Raw genomic sequence first — 21,836 nt, 5'->3', positions numbered from 1 at the left:
CAATGCCTTAAGCCCAAATTCCTTCCGTTGGTTTTAAGACTCAACTGTGTTTTCATATTGCTGTTATTAAGAATAATGCCCTGGTGGGCGCCTGGGTGGCTCAGTCGTTAAGCGTCTGCCTTCGGCTCAGGTCATGGTCCCAGGGTCCTGGGATCGAGCCCCGCATCTGGCTCCCCGCTCTGCTTCTCCCTCTCCCACTCCCCCTGCTTGTGTTCCCTTTCTCTCTGTGTCTCTCTCTGTCAAATAAATAAATAAAATCTTAAAAATAATAATAATAATAAAGAATAATGCCCTGGCCAAAAAAAAAAAAGACTCATGGATGGTCCTTGCTTTCACTCGCTACTCCTTCCTTCTCACTTGCTTTCTACACCTGAACCCAGTAGTTTGCAAGAAAGTGTGATCCTTGAACCAGCAACATTTCCATCACCTGTAAGCATGTTAGAACTCCAAATTCATGAGCCCCACTCCTACCGGGAGATTCATATACACATTATAGCTTGAAAACCACTGCTCCAGCCTTCCTGAATCGCCTGCAGATCCCCAAATCTGCCCTGCTCTCTCTCTGCAAATGTAGTTGCCTACATACAGTGTTCTTTTACCTCATTCCCTCTGAGGTGTCCTATCCACCTTGTTTCCTACTCATCTTTCAAGTCTTAGCTTAGAAATCACTTCAAAAGAAAACTGTAAACTTTCCCAGAATTAGAAAAATATTACTCAAGATTTCTTCTATTATTGTAGCTCTCATTTGCATTCTTCACCAACTAAAGCCATTTCTAGAATTACTTAAGGCCATCAAAGAAAGCCTTTGCTTGACATACCCCAAACATCACTAACACATGACAAAAATAAAAAACAGATTCACAGCTTCTCCACCTGTGCTATGAATGTATTGGTATAACTGATTTCAAAGTGTATAGAATGTTAGAAAAAATATAATGTACAGTAGAACCAAATGTCAGAAAAAAATGACTTTTATTGTTGAAAAATTAAAGAAAAATAGCCAACCAGTTCTGAAATTCACATCTTGAAATTAATTTGAACTTTCTCTTTCCTGCGCATATTTCTCCCATTTTCTAGAGGAGGGAGAGCAAATAATGAGGAATATGGCTTTAAAAAAAAAAAAAAAAGGCAATCCCAGATGAAAGAGAAATGTGTAAAGCCTGGATAAAGCCATACTTTATGTCAGATAAAAGAAAAAAGTATGGACTAGAAACGGTTCTCCAGGGACACCTGGGTGGCTCACTCAGTTGAGAGGCTGCCTTCGGCTCAGGATGTTGTCCCAGGGTCCTGGGATCAGCAGGGAGTCTGCTTCTCCCACTGCCCCTCCCCTGCTTATGCTCACTCTCACCCTCTCTCAAATAAATAAATAAAATCTTAAAAAAAAAAAAAAAAAGGAAACAGTTCTCCAACATTTTTAATAAGTTTGAGATAATCTCACAGTACATGATTAGTTACTAATTTATCTTCAATCATTTAATGATCATCTAGCATGTGCTAAAAACCATGTGGTATTAAGAATTATGTGTCTCTCTCTCTCTCTATATATATATATGTGGAGATGAAGTTAACTCCTAGTTATTTAGCCAAGAAATTAATCTTTTTTAAGATCTTATTTATTTTTGAGAGAGAGAAAAAAACAAACGAGTGGGGGGAGGGGCATAGGGAGAAGCAGACTCCCCTCTGGGCAAGCCTGATGCAGAACTCAATCCCAGAACCCTGGGATCATGACCTGAGCCAAAATCAAGAGTTGGATGCTCAACTGATTGAGCCACTAGGTACCCCAAGAAAGTAATCTTTATGTGCACCAAAAGACAGGTACAAAGTTGTTCACAGCAGCTTTGTTCCTAAGAGTTAAAACTGGAAATGGCCCAATGTATCAACAGAACAGAAAAACATATGTACTCAAACAATGGAATACTACACTACAATGAAAAAGAATGAATTACTGTTACCTTAAAAAAATATGGATGAATCTTACAGACAAAATGCTGAGCAAAGGAAACCAGGCTGATTCCATTTGTATGAAGTTTAGGAAAATAAAACTAATCTGTTGCGACAGAAGTCTGAAGAGTGGTTACTTCAGGGAAAGACTGACTCCGGGGAAATACTGACTAGGAGAGAACGTGAGGAAGGTTTCTAAGGTCCTAGAAGTGTTCTAGATCTTGATCTGGTTGGTGACTACATGTTTACACATGTAGAAATACATTGAGCAGTTTATAATTTCTGCACTTTACAATATAGGATATTTTTGAAGTCCCATAAATTTTTTAGAAAATGGAAGAGAAAGTTCCTATTCCTCTAAGCCAGCCAGGAAAAAAGGAAGAAAGGAAAAAAGGAAGGAGGAAACGTTAAATCAAATAATTTCCAAATTCCTGCTTTAAAGTTCAATTGTTTTATTCAACAAAAATTTGAGCACCTACTCTGTAATAGGTACTGTTCTGGGTGCAGGTATATAGGACTGAATAAAATGGGTAAAAATCCCTGCCCTCATGGATCTTATATTATACTAGGAGTGGAAAGACAATATAGAGTATGTTGGGATAGCTGAAAGAACAAAATAAAGAAACAAAGCAGGGAAGAGAAATAGGAAGAGTATGCGTGGAAGGGCTGCTATGATTCTAAACAACAGAGCCAGTAAAGGCCTCATAGAAGGGGTAATATTTTAATTAAGACTTGAAGGAAGTAAGGGAGGGAGACATGTATGTGTGGAAGAACATGCTCCAGGTCTTCTGAAGCAGAGAGAAGGCTACTGTGACTATAGGGAAGTGAGCAAAACAAAATAAAATAGCCAGAGTTTCAGTGAGTTTAATTAAGAGTTTTACTCCAACTCCTTATTTAAAGATTAACTTAGGGGCACCTGGGTGGCTCAGTCAGTTAAACATGTGACTCCTGATTTCTGCTCAGGTCAAGATCTTAGTCATGCGATTGAGTCCTGTGTCATGCTCCATGTCCAGCATGAAGCCTGCTTAAAATGCTCTCTCTCCAGGGGCGCCTGGGTGGCTCAGTCGTTAAGTGTCTGCCTTCAGCTCAGGTCATGATCTCAGGGTCCTGGGATCGAGCCCCGCATCGGGCTCCCTGCTCGGCGGGAAACCTGCTTCTCCCTCTCTCACTCCCCCTGCTTGTGTTCCCTCTCTCGCTGTCTCTCTCTCTGTCAAATAAATAAATAAAATCTTTAAAAAAAAAAAAAATGCTCTCTCTCCCTCTGCCCCTCTCCCCCACCCCTCGTGCTTTCTCTAAAAAAAAAAAAAAAATTTTTTTTTTTTTTAACTTAAATTGGGATGCCTGGCTGGCTTAGTCAGTACAGCTCTTGACTCTTGATCTTGAGATTGTAAATTCAAGCCTCACCTTGGGTGTAGAGATTACTTAAAAATAAAAATCGTAAAAAAAAAAAAGATTAACTTAAGTCAAATCTTTTCTACAGAGAAACTTCTGTAACCACTAGCTCAGTCCACCCTTATCTAATCTTCTGAGTTCCTACAGCTGTACCACTCATGGCATCTTTACATATTACCTTGCAATTAAACATACACTGACTCCCACTCCCAAATAAACCAAGCCTCTTCAGGATAGTGACTAGATTTTATGCTTTTTTGTATCTCTATTAGTTGGCTTATGGATAGCACTTAAGTGGTTACGAGTGAGGCTGATGCTAATAACAACTTCATCAGGCATAAGATTAGGTAACTGTGGATAGATTTTTAAAAAGAAAAAAAGGAAGGAAAGAAACCAAGACGAGGGAACTATGTGAGTAAAGGCACTGAGGCGTCTCCATGTGTCATGATCCAAAGTCTGGATTTTCTCTGAGCCATGTCCTTAAGACTCTGAGATCCTCAACATCACTTTTCTAAAAGCCATTCCAGGCTTTTTTTTTTTTTTCGTTGGGGGGCGGGCAGGACCAGGTACCTGGTATTCCTTTCAAATAATGGTTTTATAATACCAATGTGCATAACTAGCTTAACAAAGAAAATCTTAACCAATTAGCCACATGATCTTGAGCAAGTCATTCAATTACTCTTGCATGTGTCAGCTCCCTCACATGCTAAAATAGAGAGTTGGATTAAATGATCTCCGTCCAAACAATCTCAAATTCTCTAACTTTTTTGAAAAAACTGAATGAATAAACATTACAACCTAACGTCTTCAATTTGTAAAATGAATAAAATATCTATTAACAATTTTAATACACTGAATAAGCAGTCATATTCAGAAAACAGTATAGTACTTGGAAAAGCATAGAACCAAGAGTACAACAGACCTGAATCTAGTTACAGCCTGTTGCTTAGTAGATAATGACCCTGAGCAAGTTATTAAACCTTCAGCCAATAAACAGACAATATAAAGACACACACAGGTTGGCAACAATCATGTCCCATACAAAAAGCAGCCAAGGTAAAAATATCTACCAATCACTGATATCCAAGATCTGAAATACCCAAATTAGTTTATAACTCTACCAGCAATTTTAGTTATAGGAACTAGTTGTTGCCTCAAAATCTGCAAGTTTAACAGAGTAACCCTTAACTCCTATAGTGCTGGGGAGTCTTACTTCTTAAATAACGAGGATAAGAACTATAGACCTGGGTGGCTCAGATGGTTAAGCGTCTGCCTTCAGCTCAGGTCATGATCCCACGATCCTGGGATCAAGCCCGGCATCCGGCTCCCTGCTCAGCGGGGAGCCTGCTTCTCCCTCTCCTTCTCCTGCTCCCCCTGCTCTCTTGCTCTGTCAAATAAATAAATAAATAAATAAAATCTTAAAAAAAAAACCAAACAGAACTATAGATCTAATATCAGTTTGTGGTCATAGGTGTAAGGTTAAAGTATCATATTCTATTAATAAGAGAAAGCCCAAAATTTTAGAAAAATAGGACAAGACTGAGATTTGGGCTTAACTCAGACATTATGAAGATATCAATCTTGGCACTGAGGGTTCAAACCTGTAATAAGACCCAACTGTGTAAAATAAGCAATCGAGGTTCAAAAAGTAGTAAGACAAATATAAACCTAGTTTTGAGTCAAGGAGGAGCCAGTGACAGACATAAATAATTACAGCATACTAGCAAACGTAAGAGAATGAATGAACAAGACAGAGAGAGTGAATAACCCAGTGGGGTAAGGAAGAGGGAGGACCAGAGGATACAGAAGACTTAAAAAGCAGACGGTGCTTTTTTTTGTATCTTGAAAACTCAGTAGACTTTGTCAGCAAGACAGGAGAAAGAAAGGCATTCTAAGCAGTGGGGAGAATATATGAGAAGGCTCTGAGTCAGGAAACAGTATAACTCTTTCAGTGAATTAACTGGATTAGTACAGTTGGAGCTTCAGATTTACGGTGGGGGAAATGCAGGAGATGAGCCAGATGATGAAGGGCCTTGTAATGATAAAGAGTTAGAACTAAATATGTACTGTAGGTAAAGGAGAAGTATGGATTTTAAGAAAGAAGCTTTGAATAGATTTGCATTTTAGAAAAGTCACCTTGGCAGGAGTGTAAAGGATGGATTAAAGGGAGTCAACCACTAGTAACCTCATTCTACAACCCAAAGTTAAATAAGGACATTACATCATCACATACTCAACCAGAAATCAGAAATGAAAATAATAATGCTTAAAACAAATAAAGTTAAATCATCAAAAGAAAATCGTTTATCTTCATGAATGTATATTGTGGAATTAAATATTTCCTATATATCCTAAAAAGGAAGAGGTTTCTAAAATTAGGTATCATAAGTGAAAATTACATGGAACTAGTTGTATCCTGAGAACCAGCTACTCTTCAGACATCTATCCCTTTTTGTAGACATAATACGCTGACATGCAACATCAAAATGCAATAGAATCCTTGGAATCGGAGCTTACACTGATTACTGACAGGGACTTCTCTTTAATTTTATATATATGGAAACTGAGGCCCTAAGAGTCTAAGAAATTACCCACGGCCATATGTTAGTAGGACAGTGAAGACTGGAATCCATGTCTTATGATTTCCTTTCTAGAAATTGCTGTAGTACATCATGTTTATAATTCTAGAATTTTGAATGATAATCCAAAACACACTCTGGTAGTACCATTTTCATTATAGTAATAATGAAATATAAATAGTAAAACTAAATTATAGTAATAATGAATCATAAAATTATTTTTATGTTTCATATGCCTCAGAAGAAAAACAAATCTAGTAGATGTATCCATACATCTGACAAAAAGAAATCTCTTCCTGAAATCTGTGTATCAATAAGAACACCTCCACCCCCAACACAGAGACAAAAGGTATTCTTGTCTAAGGAGTTGAAAAACTTCCCTTCTCAAACTTGGAAATAATTAAATTTGAAAAAGGAAAGGCCTAGATTAATTTATCTTTATATAATTAAACATCCAACATCTTTAACATGTTTTAACATTTTACTTAGGTCTCAGTATTCTTATTCTGTTGTGCTCCCCACCCCCTATAATATTAGATTCTTGAAATACATTTTTTCCTTCATTAGTACACACAGTGGAAGTGGCAACACTGACAAAATGCCTTATAAATACTGTACATTTCACAAATTTGCATAGTGACCAAAATGTTTTAATTTTTAAACTTCTCTAATTTGCACTTACGTCCACTCACGGAAATAGATTCAAATAATATAAAAGCATAAAATTAATAGCGCTCTTCCATGCCTCTACAACCCTCTCTTAAAGAATCCCCCAAGTACTCGTAAGTTTGATGTGTATCCTTACAGACTTTTTAATGCTTATATAACAAAAGGTGCTAATCCTCAGAGTCAATATATATTTAACACCCAAACTGTACTGATCATAATTCAATCTTTAATAATTCAGAAGGTAGATCATTACCTGATTTGGTTTCCAGTTATCACAACAGACATCAATTATATTATTATTCAGGGTTTATAAAAAAAAAAAAAGTGAGCTGAACCCCAAGTACCCTGTTTCTTCATTATCAGCATCTCCATTATTTTATGTATTTATTTTATTTGCTTTCTCTCGATATAGGTTACATGTGAGCTGGAATCACTGTACCTCCAGTGCTGTGACACCTACCAGATAATAAAATATTTGTTGACTGATCAGTATGTTTACTTAGAAATCATGAAAGCTGCTTTTTTAAAAAGTTACTGAAATTTGCTTAATTTATCATTTGTCTTTCAAAAATAGTGAGGAAAACAAAGGTCTGTTTAGGGTTTTTTGGCTGTAGTTCTAACCAAATATCTGCTCAATTGATCAATTTTGAAATTTTGATCAATTTGAAAGTCAATCAGTCAAAAACAAAAAAAAATAAAAAACTTAAGCTCCTCAATGGGTTAAATATTGCTATGTAGGATCCCCTTGCATTTTTTTTTAATGATTGCAATACTCAAGGATTAAGTACATTAACCCTAATCTTTCTGGTTCTAAGATCAAAAGAAATCTCAATCTTAAAAAACTGTTACTAAGAAAAAGACTAAGGCAGGCAAAATTCTTTGCTTTGGCATAGTCAAATGTGTGTTTACCCAAAATGACAGAATTACTGTTAATATGGGCTCCACTGCCTGCCACATCAGACTTCATTTACAGGCCTCTCTGATGAAGTAGCTATCTATGCAGACTTCCCAAGCCATACATCTTTTTAAAAACCATACACACGGGTCATTTTATTTAAATTTCACCAAAGTCTGGGCTAGTTACCAAGAACTCTGCATTAGAGTCAAGACTAACTCAACCTTTACAAAAAAACTGTTTAGCAGGATTCTCTAAAAGAGCTGCTAGTCATCCTTACAGGTCTCAAATGACGCTTCTGCAGAGCTCTAGCTTTGGGACTTCAAATTCCGATACATTATTTGGAGACTGAAGTTCACGTTATCCCTCTCCACGAACGTTTTTCAAAGGACAGAGAGAAGCCCGAACACACCTCCCATCACTACTTCACTCTGCCCAACACTCAGGCAAGACTTCAGGACAGATCTAATAATGCAGGATCAGCAAAGCAGACTACCTAGGAAAGCGAAGCCAAAACCACACAGCCTTCCCTATCTTCAGCGGCTGGCACGCTTAACCTCAGGACACTCGCCTCCCAAAGAACCTAGAGTCTATATACCCACCTAAGGTGCTGCCACTCTCTCGATCCCAGAGCAGCGAGACCAGCAAGCCCCCACAGGGATCCCGGAGCAGGGAAAAGAAAACTGCAGAACAACCCCAAGATTTCTCCAACTAAGAAACAACGCGGATCAATGCTCCCACTGAGCACCGAATAAATCTCACGTAGAAAGAGACCTGTTCCAGGATGCTGACCAGCCACAGACTGTCTACTGGGCTGGCTCCGGATGCCCCTAGAGCCCCCTCCTGCCCCGAGCCGACCCAGTAGTGCCTGCTGAGCCGCGCCCTCCATTCGAGATCTGCCGGAGACCCGCCAACTCGCCCTGTCGCCCCCTTAAAGACTGGAGACCATGCCAAGTTACCGCCCCCCTCTGGGCAAAGCAGAAACCCCAGTAAAGACGCCGGTCTCCGCCGAACACCCTTCCGCCCCCAGCAGCCCACCAAGGCGGCCCGGCCCCTGCAGGGCGCAGACACATCGCCCTCTCGCCCGGAGACCCGGATAAACAGAGCCCCCTTCCCCGAACCCTAATACGCTGCTTTGTCACCCAGGGATGCGAAACACTCCCGCTCAAAGGACCCCCAACACCCCAATGATCTGCCCCTTCAGAGATTCAGGACCTGCTAAGCTGAATTCTCTGCCCCCAAAGAGCCTGCGACCACGGTAAGAGGACCCCTTGTTCCGGAACCCCGCTACGTCTCCTCGAGGAACCCCAGGACCCTGACAAATCTCCCTTGACCCTGAAGTGGGACCCTGTGCGCCACCACCCACCCCCACGCCAAGCTGGAAGAGCCCCAGTAAACCGCCCCCTCGCCTCAGGAGCCCCGGCACCCGCCACACCGCCCCTGGGCGCCCGCACTCGGGTCCCACCCCGCCGCCTCCTGCCCCCCGCACTCCCGAGCCCCACCAAGCCTCGCGCCCACCAGGCAGCGCCGCGCAGCCCGCGGAGCCGCCCCCGTCGGGAGCCAGCCCGCCCCGGCTGCTCCGAGTCCCGGCTCCCCGACCGGTCCGCAGCCGGGACGCGCTCTAGGCTTACTTACCTGGGAGCGCCGGAGGGCGAGCGGACCGAGGAGCCCTGAGGAAAAGAAGGCGGCGGCAGGGAAGGGGCGGCCCAGGCCTGCGACTGCGGCAGCTCTAACCTCTCCGCGAGGAAGCGCTTGTGTGAAGAGAGCCCTCCCGCTTCGCGCGCAGCCGGGAGACCGAGCTACAGCCGTGCCCGCCGCTCTTCCCGCGAGATCCCAGCCACGGCGAGGGGCGGCCGCGGAGGCTCGAGTGACAGCCCGGAGAGCCTGTCGGCGGCTGCGCAGGAGGCGGGACTCGGAGCCCATTGCGACCAGTTGTAAAATAGAAAGGGTGATTCGTCCCGCCCACCGCTTCTCCCCTCCCCCGCCCCTCACAATTAACTAGGGGCAGAAGTAGCAGTGACCTTAAATAGTCAGAGGCGGTGGCGGATCGCGGCGAGGTGTCTCGGGTGGGGAGGCTGGGCTTGTGTCTGTCGGGTTCTGGTCAGCCTCCGTAGACACACCTGGTTCAGGGAAGAAGCGGGTCTTCACACTGGTGTAGGCTGAGGCGCCGTTACCCTTGGTTACAGCGCGGCCCGAAGTGCACAGAAGGTTCGCACCTTCCTGGTTGAAGGCGCACCCTCCTGGGGTTACCCGGGTGTAAACCTTCCCCCCATCTCGCCTCTCTTCCCTCTCAGCCTCAAACAGGGCGCCATTGTTGAGATGCCCGTGTTTTCCAAACCCCAAGTCGGGACAGCTGGTCTGACAAGGGACTCTCTTCTGATTCATGCATTTATTTCTACCTAAAGCCTTCTAGAAGAGTAAAAAGTAAATCTCACTTGAGTCCCAGTATAACAAATTCCAAAATTGCATGAAAAGTCGCATCACTGTAGATAGACGCCAGTGTCTGGTACACGCAGGGCACTGAATAAATGTGAAAGGAATGAATGAAGATTGTGATATTTGAATATTTGAAATCTGGACCCGCCCCCAGAAAATTCGGGCTTTCTTAGCCTTTTCTCTACAATGACAGCCAATCTCTTCACCAGTAAGCCCAATCACTCTATTATTATGCCTGTCCTGTAGCCTTCATTCATCTTCCCGCCCTCCCTCCCTTACCCACAGCAAGAAGCGCCCTTTCTCCTCATCAAGGTTAACCCCTGCACCTGTGCACTGGATCTCAGCCATTCCCGGATTTTGTTGAATCATCTATCCTTTCTTTCCCCATTATCAATTTTCCCTCTAATCTGGCTCTTTTCTCCTACAAACACACTCAGTCTCCTCCAACCTTTGAACAGAACAAAACCACCCCACATCTTCCACCCTCTAAAGCTACTCTATCTCTTCTCAGAATCACATTTTCTTGAGAGACATTAAAGTATGTTTGCTGTCTCCACTTTCTCATCTCATTTTTCCCACTACAATGTTGCTTTCACCCACACAGTCTGCTCTTCTCTCAATGGTCACAAAAGACCTCTTTCCTAATGGGCAAATATTCTATTTTTGGACATCTTTCCCAGTGACCTCTCTGCAGCTTTCGACAATGCTGGCCATCTCCTCCTTTGGTGACTGCCTAACTACATTCTTCTCGTTCCTTAGCTACTCCTCTGATTTGGGGGGGGGGGGGGGGGGAAGGGGGAGGTCCCCTTTCCTGGTCCAAAAATGATTATGTATTGATGTTTCCTTATCTTATAGCCATATCTTGTCCATAATAAGAAAAATGACCACACATAGTTCTATGCACACTTTGAATGCCAATAAGTGGCTCAGACAAGAGCTGTTAGAAGAGGCCCGTGGAATGTGACATGTGACTATAAGGCTGAGTCTTAAAACAGTAGCGTGGCCCATACAAATGCAGGACAGAAATGGAGGCCTTTCAGAGAAAAATAGTGTGAACCGAGCGAGCACAGAGGAAAGGACATGGGCCAAGCCTGGCTACGGGTCGACCAGTTTGGTTGATGGAAGATTACTGCAGAACAGCAGTGGGAGGTAAGATTAGAGAGGACTCAATATTAAAAGGCCTTCCAAACCAAGCCAAGCTGATTCAACTTGGTTCTGTATTAAATGGGGAGCCAGAACCAACCCTGACATTTGTAAGGTCCACAAAAAGGCTACGTGTAGAAGCCCATAGTTAAATGTATAAATATGTAAAAGTTATAAAACAAACTAACAAACTGTGAAATTTAATATATCTGTGTGTGTGTGTGTGTATCCTTTCACCTTGTCAATACAACTTGGAAGACCAGGTTTGAACTTAGAATTCTGGGATTTCTCAGAGTTCCTTGCTAGAACAGGGAGAGCTGGTTTCCACACAGAGCATCCTTCCCCACTTCACTTCCCACAGCCAGTTAAGCCCCATACTCCCTAGGCACTCCAGCCCACATGTCCACTTTTCCCTCTACAAAACTGTCATTTCTTGGCCACTCCACAGGTCCAGGAGTACATATCAGAAGATCTGGGGAGAAGCCCACACAGGCCCTGGAAGTGGGCTCACAGCCATTTGGGCAGAGAATTCTGGCTTCTGCATACCTGGAGCGAGGTCTGAAGAGGTGAAATCGGCTCCAGATGGACACATTCCTTTGGCTTGATGGCCTCCTGCTCAGTATGTAGGAATGCAGCTGGAAAAGTGCCAGAACAGAGCCCCTTAAAGGCAGGCCCCTCCCACCCGTGCCTAAAGGTGGTACCAGCAGAACCACTGAATTTCTTTAGGAGGTTAATGGCATATATAGTAGATCTGTATCTTGAAGTATAAATCTGTGTGTTTTCTATGTTTCCTACACCCTCTCCTCTTGCACTGGTATCTTAATGGCAGGAATATTCTGGAAAGAAAACTCTTCTTGACTCTGTCGCTATGGGGCATCTTCTCTCTAATGCATAATTTCATACACTATACCATTGTATGATTCCCTTATCAATCAGTGTATCAGAAACCTGGGTTTCTCTAAATGTGAGAAAAGACAAAAGCTACGAAGCACTCTTAGCCTGGACTACAGCTTGGAACACTTACATTCGACTTCTAAATTAAAGTGCTTTGGAAGTAGAAGCTCTTGAAGAGGCCCTATGTGAAGGGTACACAGGCAGGATGAGTACTGAAAAGGCACTAAAGCCACTGCAGACAGGGGCACCCCTCTCACCATCTGTCTCTGTGGCACGATGCTTCACTCTGTGGCCTGACAGTCACGCTCTGTCTCCCAATGTCTCCATCTGGTCCCAAGTGCTCCCTTCCTCACATCGTGCAGTCAGGGCTGCCAAGGAGCCAGAACCACCATGGTCTCTGTTTTCGAGATCCAAGTGGAGAATTCCGCCCATGAATCCTTGCATCTCTTGGTGGTACGGCGGGTGATTTCAGCAGAGCATTGGCACTCGCTTGATCCCAGGACTGGAGTCTGCTGACAGCTTCACTCTTACCATCTGTGGCTGGTCTTTGCCAACCAGCAGTAGAACACAACCAGCTAGCTTCTCTCTGAGCTCTTTGCCATCTGCCGCCTGTATCTGACCTATCAGTCCAGGGGAGCACAACCAAACACTCCCATTCCTGTTCCGAATCCATCCTTACTGGGGTCCCACTCTCTGGGCACGCCCTGGGAAAAGCTACCTCCTGGCCACTGCATATTCATGAGGGGCATAGAAGACAGCATTGTTTGAGAGGCTAGAAGAAGAAATCTGGCTGTCTCAGACCCAACTTCCATTTCATCCCTGTGCAGCTTTTGGGGGAGCACCTATCTGGTTAGGTTGGAAGGCTACAATTCTGTATAAATTACCCCAAGAATGAAGGAGCAGTATTCATCTGTCCATTTGCTGACCATGTACTAAACCTCTGAGTTTGGTTTGTTTTTCTGCAGATATCCAGTCACAAAGGCAGAAAATCAAGAAAGTTGTAGTGCTTTTAAAATATGTCTACAAATTCTTTGATACACACCCCTTCAAGAGGGGGAGCTTAATTCCGCTCCCCCTGAGTATGGGCTAGACCTATTGATTCACTTCTAACAGAGACTATGGCAGAAGTGACAGTGGATGACTCCTGAGACTAGGTTGTAAGGGATGCTGCAGCTTCCTCTGTGGTCTTTCTCATTAATCACTCACTCTGGAGGAAACCAGCTGCCATGCCATAAGGACATTCAAGCAGAGGCCCACATGGCAAGAAAACTAGGCCTCCAGCCAATAGCTATGTGAGTGAGCCATTTTGGAAACCCTAGTCCCAGTTCAGCCTTCAGATGCCTGCAACCCCAGCCAACACCTTGACATAACCTCATGAGAGACTCTCAGCCAGAACCACCTAGCTATGCCTCTCCCAGATTCCATACAGAAGCTGTGTGAGATAAGACACTTCTCTCGTTTTAAGCCAGTTCATTTTTGACATCATTTGTTGTGCAGCAATAAATAGCTAATACAAGAGTGTTAGAGTAGTTTGGTCTTCTACTCCTGGACAAAAATCTAAACACTCACATCCTGCCAATCGTCGGGCACTAACGTCACCTAACGGGCAAGGAACACTGAGTCTGTAACCATACTTGCTACATCTACAGTTCAAGTGGTGCGGCTCCAAAGGAAAGTGGAAGAAACCATTTCTTGGTGGGAACAAAGATCCCAGTGCCTTCAGACTATTTAGAGCATCACAGCAATTAGAGATAACAACAACTGTGTGCCATTTGGAGGCAGTTAATAGTAGGTCTTGAACAGTAGGGAAACTTTTCACTCAAAAAAACCTTCAGTGTTTCACACATACTACTGTCATCCAATCTTATGGGAAAGTACATGTTTCCATGAAAACAGAGAGGGAAAAAACCCTCAAACATCCTCTTGCCCATCCATATTAACTAAATATGAGAAGTTGAACATTCCATCGATAGGGGCCCTGTCAAAATTAAATTGACATCCTGACACCATTAAGTGCCCATGTGAGAGCAGAGTGTGTTTGACAGCAAGAAGATTGAAATTCTCTCTGAATAAAAAACTGTGTTTCTGAAGTCTTACCATTGTGAATTAAGATTCAGTGGGAGAGCAATTTCCCTATTAAATAAAAAATGCGGAAAAGCCATTGAAAAAGGAGACCAGTTAGCCAAATTACCTATACTGCCTGTCTAAATTCATTTTACATATGTAAGAACTATATAGATGGGCCATATATACAAAGAGTAAAGTAATTTGCAAGTTGACTGAGAGAGAACTTACAGCCAAGAAGATATATTTGAGATTCATTTGCATCTCCATGATTCAAATGACTATAACGCAGATGTGGTGATCTTCCATTTCCTTTAGCAGCGAGGGCAAAAATGAAGTCTTTATATAAGATCCTAGAAAGACTGAATTCTACACCCTTCTCTCACCCCTCACCATCAAATTTTAAAAATCGGCCAGTACTTATTGAACAGCTACTAAGTGCAAGGCAATGTAAAGATACAAAGTATAAGCCATAGTTCTTGCCATTAAAAAGAGAAGTCATATGGACTAGATGAGAATCAGAAATATATAGTGCCTTGCATGCGGTAAGTTCCCAATCACTAGCAGATAAGTTGATAAAAAAGTATCCTAGGCAGCCACTCTTGGTGACCCAGCCAACGGCAAGGACCTCTCCCTTCCTTCCTTCTAACAAAACCCTGCTTTTGCTCAGCCGTGTGCTCAGCCCCAGGAACAAACCCAACTCAGCCATTCCGTTCCCCTTTGCCAGATATTCATTTTCCCTGCCTCATTGCCAAGTGATCCAAATTTCTTGGATGGCCTCTAAGGAAGCTTTCCTTTCTCTGGAAAAGTTCTCTCTCCACCTGCTCCCTTCTTCCTTCTGCTTAAAGTTCGAGCATTAGGTTGTGGTGTCTGGGACTGTGGCAACCATCTAGTGACCATGGGGAAATAAATACATGAAGAAGGTAGACTAGAAGAGCAACAGGAATTTTGAGCCTGGAGAGACCACTCGAATTTGGAGGGGTAGAATGGATTTAGGCTGTCTTTTGCCTGCCTGGCACCCATTCCTCCTTCTTCTGGTAACCGTATCTCAATTTTCCTTTGGGGAGCCACCCAGTTGTCACTCTCCGTGCATGCAGGTCTGTGAGGCTGACCCCATCCATGGGTCCCAGGAGTGGACACATGACCCAGACCTGGTTTATTCAGAGCACCATAGCAGTTGGCTCAGATGGGCATATGACCCACCCTTCCCTGGGACTTCTGTTAGAACTTTTAAGAAAGATAACTTTGTTTTCTCTGAGGTTGTTAAGCTGGTAGGATGTAAACCTTGAGTTTCTGGGGCTACCACATGAACCTTAGTGTCCACCTAAATCCACCTAACTCAGAGTGAAATCAACAGATTAGAACAATCCGCAGAGCGGCACCTGGGTGACCCAGTCACTTAAGCGTCCAACTCTTGGTCTCAGTTCAGGTCTTGATCTCAGGGTTGTGAGTTCAAGCCCCACATTGGGCTCCACACTGGGCATGGAACCTTCTTGAAAAAAAAGAAAAGAAAAGAAGAATCAGCAGAATCAGAAAAGACAAAGATTACTAATGATATTTTACCTAAAATCATACTTAAAGTCTATCATGGACTTATGGATGACATGAACTAATATATTTTTTTTTTTTTACTTAAACCAGTTTGGGATCTGCCTCACTATTTGCAACTGAGACTTCTAATACAGGTGACTAGGACTACTATACACAGAAAATGGGATATGAGCTCTACTCTCAGGATGGATAGAAGTTTGATAACAGACTAGGAGGGGGAGCTTCTGGACAGAGCAAATACTATAAACAAAAGCTTAGAGTCAGTGAGTAAAAATGTGTGCTGGAACAAACAATTCGCTTTACAAAGCAAGCAAACACAGAAATATAGGTCAGAATCAGATTACAGACAGGCTTCAAGGCCAGGCCGAGTCTGAACTTTATTCTGTAGCCAACTCCACATCAGAGGCTTTTAGCTGAAGAGTGATCTGGTCGAACCAGTGTTTGGGGAAGATTAATCCAGTAGGATCTCACAGGTTGGACTGCAGTGAGCAAAGCCCAGGTATGAGTCTGCCAGAGATGAGATGACCTCAACAGTAAGTGACCACCCAGCAGGGCAGAACTAATCAGTGTTTTTTTGTTGTTGTTTTTTTGTTTTTTACTAAATAGTAAGGGAACTCTTGATGAAGGCTTGACTTACAGACAGAATACTTACGTTTGGTCACATTCCACAGATATTTACTATGAGCCCAGCACTCTGCCCGATGCTTGGTGCAGAATAATAGATAAGACAGCTGTGAAGACTAGTCAACGAGGTATACTTCCATGAAACAACTAAAGACGATCGTGATAGGTGCTATGACAATTATTGGGTGTTGTGAGATCCTGTATCAGGGAACCTAATCCCAGTCTCATTAGGTTCCTAGAAGTCAGGGAAGGCTTCCCGGAAGAAGCAACATTTAAAATGAGACCTGGGACAGGAGGAAGAGTTAGCATGACGGAAGGGGCTGACAAGTAGAACACTTCAAGCGGAAGCATGCTAAGGTGAAATGGTATTTTTACCAAACATCTGACGAAATTCCAATGTGGCTTTCCTGCAAGGTATAGAAAGAGTCTAAAGGGTTAAGTAGGAGGCTACAGCCGGCAGGGTCTTACGTGCTGTGAAAAGGATTTGGAGCTTTATCCGAAGAGCAATGTTAGCATGTTTTTCTGAGATCAGTCAATTCCGGGTCTCTGATTTGATCACAAAAAGGAGCCAGGGAAAGGGCCAATCTCATGCATATTCCAAGTGGGTGGTCACCAGATGGTGGGACTCTAAGGTTTTGCGAAGGTCCTCTATTTTGCAAATATCTCCCCTGCTTGCAAACTGATGTTGAAAATTTCATGAACAGGGAACCATTTGCTACAACAATGAAAGATCAAATGTCAAATGCTAATTCCTCCAGGAGGAGAAGCACAGCCACTTAACGTTTGCTCTAAAGTACACACAGCTGATAGCTGAACTTCCCGGAGAATAGGTTTTGAGGTCAAAGAGAGGTAGAGGACAGGAGGAAGAAAATCGGAAAGCAGAAAAGTCACACTGAGAGGAGAGAGGGTTACACAAAGAAACACTGGAGGCACCAGAGAGAGTGCCTAGTACATAGTACATGCTCCACACATGTTTGTAGGAAGAAATGAAAGAAAGGAAGAAAGAAATTTCATAATTCTATCAAGGCTTGGTATCTATTTCAGGCAAGCAGATTGGCTCTTCTCTCCCTGAGGCCGCACAAGTCATGCATTGGGAACACGAGGGGTTAGGAAAGGAGACAAAAGAGCACAAATCCATTCTCCAGAAGTCCAGAAGCATGCATGAAGCATGGCTTGTGATCCAGCTGGTTCCCTGGACCACAAACTTGGACCATGGCTTTGCCTTCCGATGAGGAGGACATCCAGCTTTTCCCCGGGAAGCCCGGGAGCCTGGGGAATGGGCAGGGACAGAGCCCCGCGGGAGAAGCAAGCAGATAACCTTGGCAGACACCACATTTCCACACCTGCCAGGTGGAAGCCCAGCACCTGCACTGTGGTGACCCGACGTCTCTGAGGCCTCCCTTGCAAAAGCCATGGCCCTCTTCTGACATTTCTTTATTAGCACCTGTTCGTTCGTAACCCCTAGAGGCTTTGTTTAAGTATTTGATGTTGAATCATTATTACTGACCAAGAATTATCCACACCTATAGACTTTTTCACATATGATGGGGCACAAAAGTCAGAGAAAAACTGTTTTCCAGTAATTGAAGATGGTTTCTTTTCTCCTTTTTGTGCAATAGAAAAGATAAGCCTCTGATTTTCATTGTTCATATTTCAACTAAATATGCATTTTTGCCATATTCTTATAAGCCTCTGCTGTCAGAATAAAAATCCTTCTGGAATAGCCTAGTAAATGCACTGGGTTAATGGTAACTTGACCTTTCACTGATTTCAAATTAACCAACAGGGAAACAGTAAGTTACCTTAATTAAAGCATTATCTTCACTAAAGATTATTAGATGGGTAAGAAAAGGCTCCCTGCAAACCAGCATGTGCTCTGTGCTTATAACAACCCGGCATCTTGAAGGTAGTGCCATTAAAGGATTATGTTGGGAAGCAGGGAGCTAGGATATTAAATTAAAGCTATGCAGCTATGACCCACCGAATGAAGGGGCACCAGCCACCCGCATGGAGTCAGCAGGTAGCTCCTTCAGCATCCAAGCTCCCACTCTGGGGAAGTGAAACCTATGGGATCATTTTGATCAAAGGTGCAGTTTTGATACACCTACATGAAGGAAGCAGAGTCACAAGATTTATTACATCCAGATCCCAGAACCAGGGGTCGGGGTGGGCAATAAGCCAGGGGAAGGGCAGTCCTGGGTCCCAGGTCAAGAGTGAGCAGGAACTAAGAGAGCAGAGTAGCAAGCACCTATTACATATAAGGTAGTTGGGTCAAAGGTCACTAACTTTTCACAGGCTCAGCTCTTAAGTGGTTATTTTATTTTATTATTTTTTTAAAAAATTTTTAAAAATTTTATTGATTTTGAGAGAGAGAGAGCAGGGGCAGGGGCAGAGGCGGAGGGAGAGAGAGAATCCTCTCTGGACTCCCAGCTGAGCTCGGAGCCCGATGTGGGGCTTGATCTCACAACCCTGAGATCATGACCTGAGCCAAATTATCAAGAGTCAGATGCTCAACTGATTGAGCCACCCAGGTAGGTGCCCCTATTTTAAAAGGTGCCTCAGGAAGAGCAAAGCAGAAAGGGCAGGGATCTGCCAAGGAACCTTGGGGGAGGAATCCTAAGCTCAGGTTATCTAAATATCCAGACTCTGGGTGTGAGCAGGGTTGTCATACTGTAAAATGCCTAGGCAGCAACTCAAAATAGCTGTTTTTCCATTACAAAGGTCCAGAACTGAATTTCGTGATTGGATATCTCTGCAAAAATGAACCATGTTAACAATGATTCCTTCTCCCCAGTGTGTTCTAAAGATTGTTTCCATGGCAATCTACATTGTTTTGTCTAAATTATTCTTCATACCATTTTTTTTCCTCCATCTAGATATTTGTGAAACACCTATCACTTGAGTATCTCTTCTCTGAACAAGTCCCCAGGAGGGGAAAGAGAATATTTCCTGGAAGAAATGAAAGGCTGACACTTGTCAGAAAGAGCCCAATTTGTGGGATGATATAGGGCCTGAGGTCCTCTGTAGAGGGACTCCCCTGCTGGGATCCACCTTCTGCTCAGGGAGTGGGAAAGCAAAAGCCCTGGTCCTCATTTTCTGTCACCTCTGAGATGTCTTCTTAGGAGTCCAATCCTTTCTAGGCTTTGGACAGAATGATAAACTGGAGCAGGCGAGGTGGGCTGGATCGGGAGGAGACCGCCCTTAGGAAACTGATGTCCCCACTGTGTAGCTGAGACAACACTACTTATACACCAAAAGATTCCATTTCCTTCTGGCACCCAGGAGGATGTCCTTTTCTAGGTACAACCAGGAGCTCGTTCTAGCCAGTATAAGGGCAGAAGCAATGAACACCCTCTCTTGGCCAGGTCCTAACATCTCCTGAGATATCCTTTGCTATCTCCACCTCCTTCCATTTACTGGCCAGCTGGATCCAGAGGAACCAGTTAAGGATTCCGAAGGGCTGAGAAGATGGAGGGACACTGGATGGGAGGGGTGGTCCCGAATCACCGAGCGGTAGACTGTCAACACTTGAATTGAGGTGAGTGAGAAATAAACCTTTTATGTGTTAAGCGACTGAGATTGGGGATTGTTTGTCACGTTGGCCCACCCTGGCATTGACTGATGAGATATGGCAGGTTTCTGGGCAGACCCAGCAACAGACGGCAGCAGGAGGTTTATGCAGGGAACAAAGTGCAGTGACCAGAAATAAGATGGACAGGAAAAGGGTCCGATTCCAGATCAGGGTCTTCAAGGTGATATTAGCAGCCATAGCCCGACATTCGCTGAGCATAACAAGAGGAGGTCTTGGGATCCAAAGACTAGGGCTCCCCCTGGACTCCAGCCTCCGGGGCACAGTTAGCATAGGGAGGGCAAGATGGGGCCATCATTCCGAAGGAATGAAGTGGAACATTTCAAAAGGAATTGGTCAGGGCAGGGGTTCGAGCAAGGATAAAACATAGACCTGACTAGGACCACAGCACAAGGCAGAGGCTTGGACAAGGAGAACAGGCGAGAAGCTCTGCCCTGGCCCAGAAACAGTATCCCCAGCAAGGGTGACTCAGTGGCAGTCTTCTGGGGTAAAACTATTTGGGGAGGGATGGGGTAGAGCTGTCCTTAGTGAAAGACACAGAGTGGCCTTGGCAACCAGTCAGAGGACTGCAGAACATGGAGAAAAGGCAATCAGTACCGTGGGAGATCAGGAAACCAGAGCTCAGGGAGTGAGAAAAGAGTGAGACCATCTGTGGGGTCAGGCAGTGAGAGGCGGTGGGAAGAAGAGGTTAGAAGAGTAATCTGAGAAAAAGCAGCAAGAATGGAGCTTAATGATCAGTCAGCTGCCTGCTAATACCAGGCCAGATAGACTTCAAGGATGACAACACGTGGGAGATGAGAAGGGGCACCGATGAGACAGCAGGTCAAGCAGGACCTGATCCCCATCACCAATCAACAAGGCAAGGAGACCCATCACCCAAGGAAACATGCTCATTCTTCCCTGGCAGCTCTGTGAATGAATGGTATCAGCCCGTCGGTAAAACCTGGCTTTCCCTGAACATCTCTGTAACCTACATGCTCTCACGGAGAGAATTAGCACTCATCTCATTTAGCTGGTAAGAGGTGGAATTACCACTCTAGCTGCAGGCACTGGACAATCGCCTGTTACTTAGACACCATAAAAGAGTTTTTATAGGCAATGAGCTATGAGATTGTTAACATTTACATTCTGCCCCATGCCTAAGGGTTTGGCTTGTCATATGTGAAGGGTAAGAGTTCTGCAGATTGATCATTATGGGGCATACTGTATTTTATTGGGACAAATGGTTGGTAGCACTTAGGATAATTAAGCTCTCACCCAGATACCAAGGGAGCTCAAAGGGACCAGGGACAGTACAGGCACATTGAGTTGGGCAAATGTTTAGTTCAGCCCAGGATTCTAATTCTGGTGAAGAGTGGTAGATGTTTCCCCATAAGACTCTCACTGTGGGCCAGGATATCATTGGCGATAGGAAGGATCTCCACAACAGCCTAGAGAGATATAATAACCTTCTGTTTTATATGCTGAAATAAAATTTCTAATAAAAAAAAAAACTCTCGGGGTGCCTGGGTGGCTCAGTGGTTAAGTGTCTGCCTTCGGCTCAGGTCATGATCCCAGGGTCCTGGGATCGAGCCCCACATCGGGCTCCCTGCTCAGTGGGAAGCCTGCTTCTCCCTCTCCCACTCCCCCTGCTTGTGTTCCCTCTCTTGCTGTGTCTCTCTCTGTCAAATAAGTAAATAAAATCTTAAAAAAAAAAACAAAAACTGTCCAAGAAAGAACACACTGGTTTTTAAGCTACAGATAATCTCGTTTACACTACAGTGTATATGACTGATAGCAGGCACTTCCCAGAGCAGATTTTAATTGTGGAGAGGCAGAGAGCATGGTCTCAGAACTGGGGATAAGGTGGGACCATGAGGAAGGAGAAGCTCACAGGAAGGTGGGTAGCAAGGGATGCTACCGGTACTCCTTTACAATGTGACCTCAAGTTACTTCTCTAGCCCCCTTCCCTGCTTGTCTGGCCATCTTTCACACCTGCCCCCCAGATGCCTACTTTTTTCAAGACACATCATGTCCTGTTATGTCTCTGTGCTCCTATGTGTATCCCCCATGCTTGGAA

General features: G+C 44.0%; 1 protein-coding gene across 1 annotated transcript in view; it reads right to left on the bottom strand.

Moving 5' to 3' along the window:
* The window catches only part of GLCE (glucuronic acid epimerase), a 108,954-nt gene extending 99,670 nt beyond the window's left edge, over positions 1-9,284 (bottom strand). The window contains exon 1 of the mRNA XM_032417114.1: positions 9,112-9,284. The gene's annotated coding sequence lies outside the window, so the exon portion shown is untranslated. The remainder of the gene's footprint in view (positions 1-9,111) is intronic.
* Positions 9,285-21,836: the final 12,552 nt, after the last annotated feature.

The sequence above is a fragment of the Phoca vitulina genome, unplaced genomic scaffold (genome assembly GCF_004348235.1).
Source record: "Phoca vitulina isolate PV1807 unplaced genomic scaffold, GSC_HSeal_1.0 scaffold20, whole genome shotgun sequence".
Taxonomy (NCBI): Eukaryota; Metazoa; Chordata; class Mammalia; order Carnivora; family Phocidae; genus Phoca; species Phoca vitulina.
This window is presented reverse-complemented; position numbering and strand designations above follow the sequence as displayed.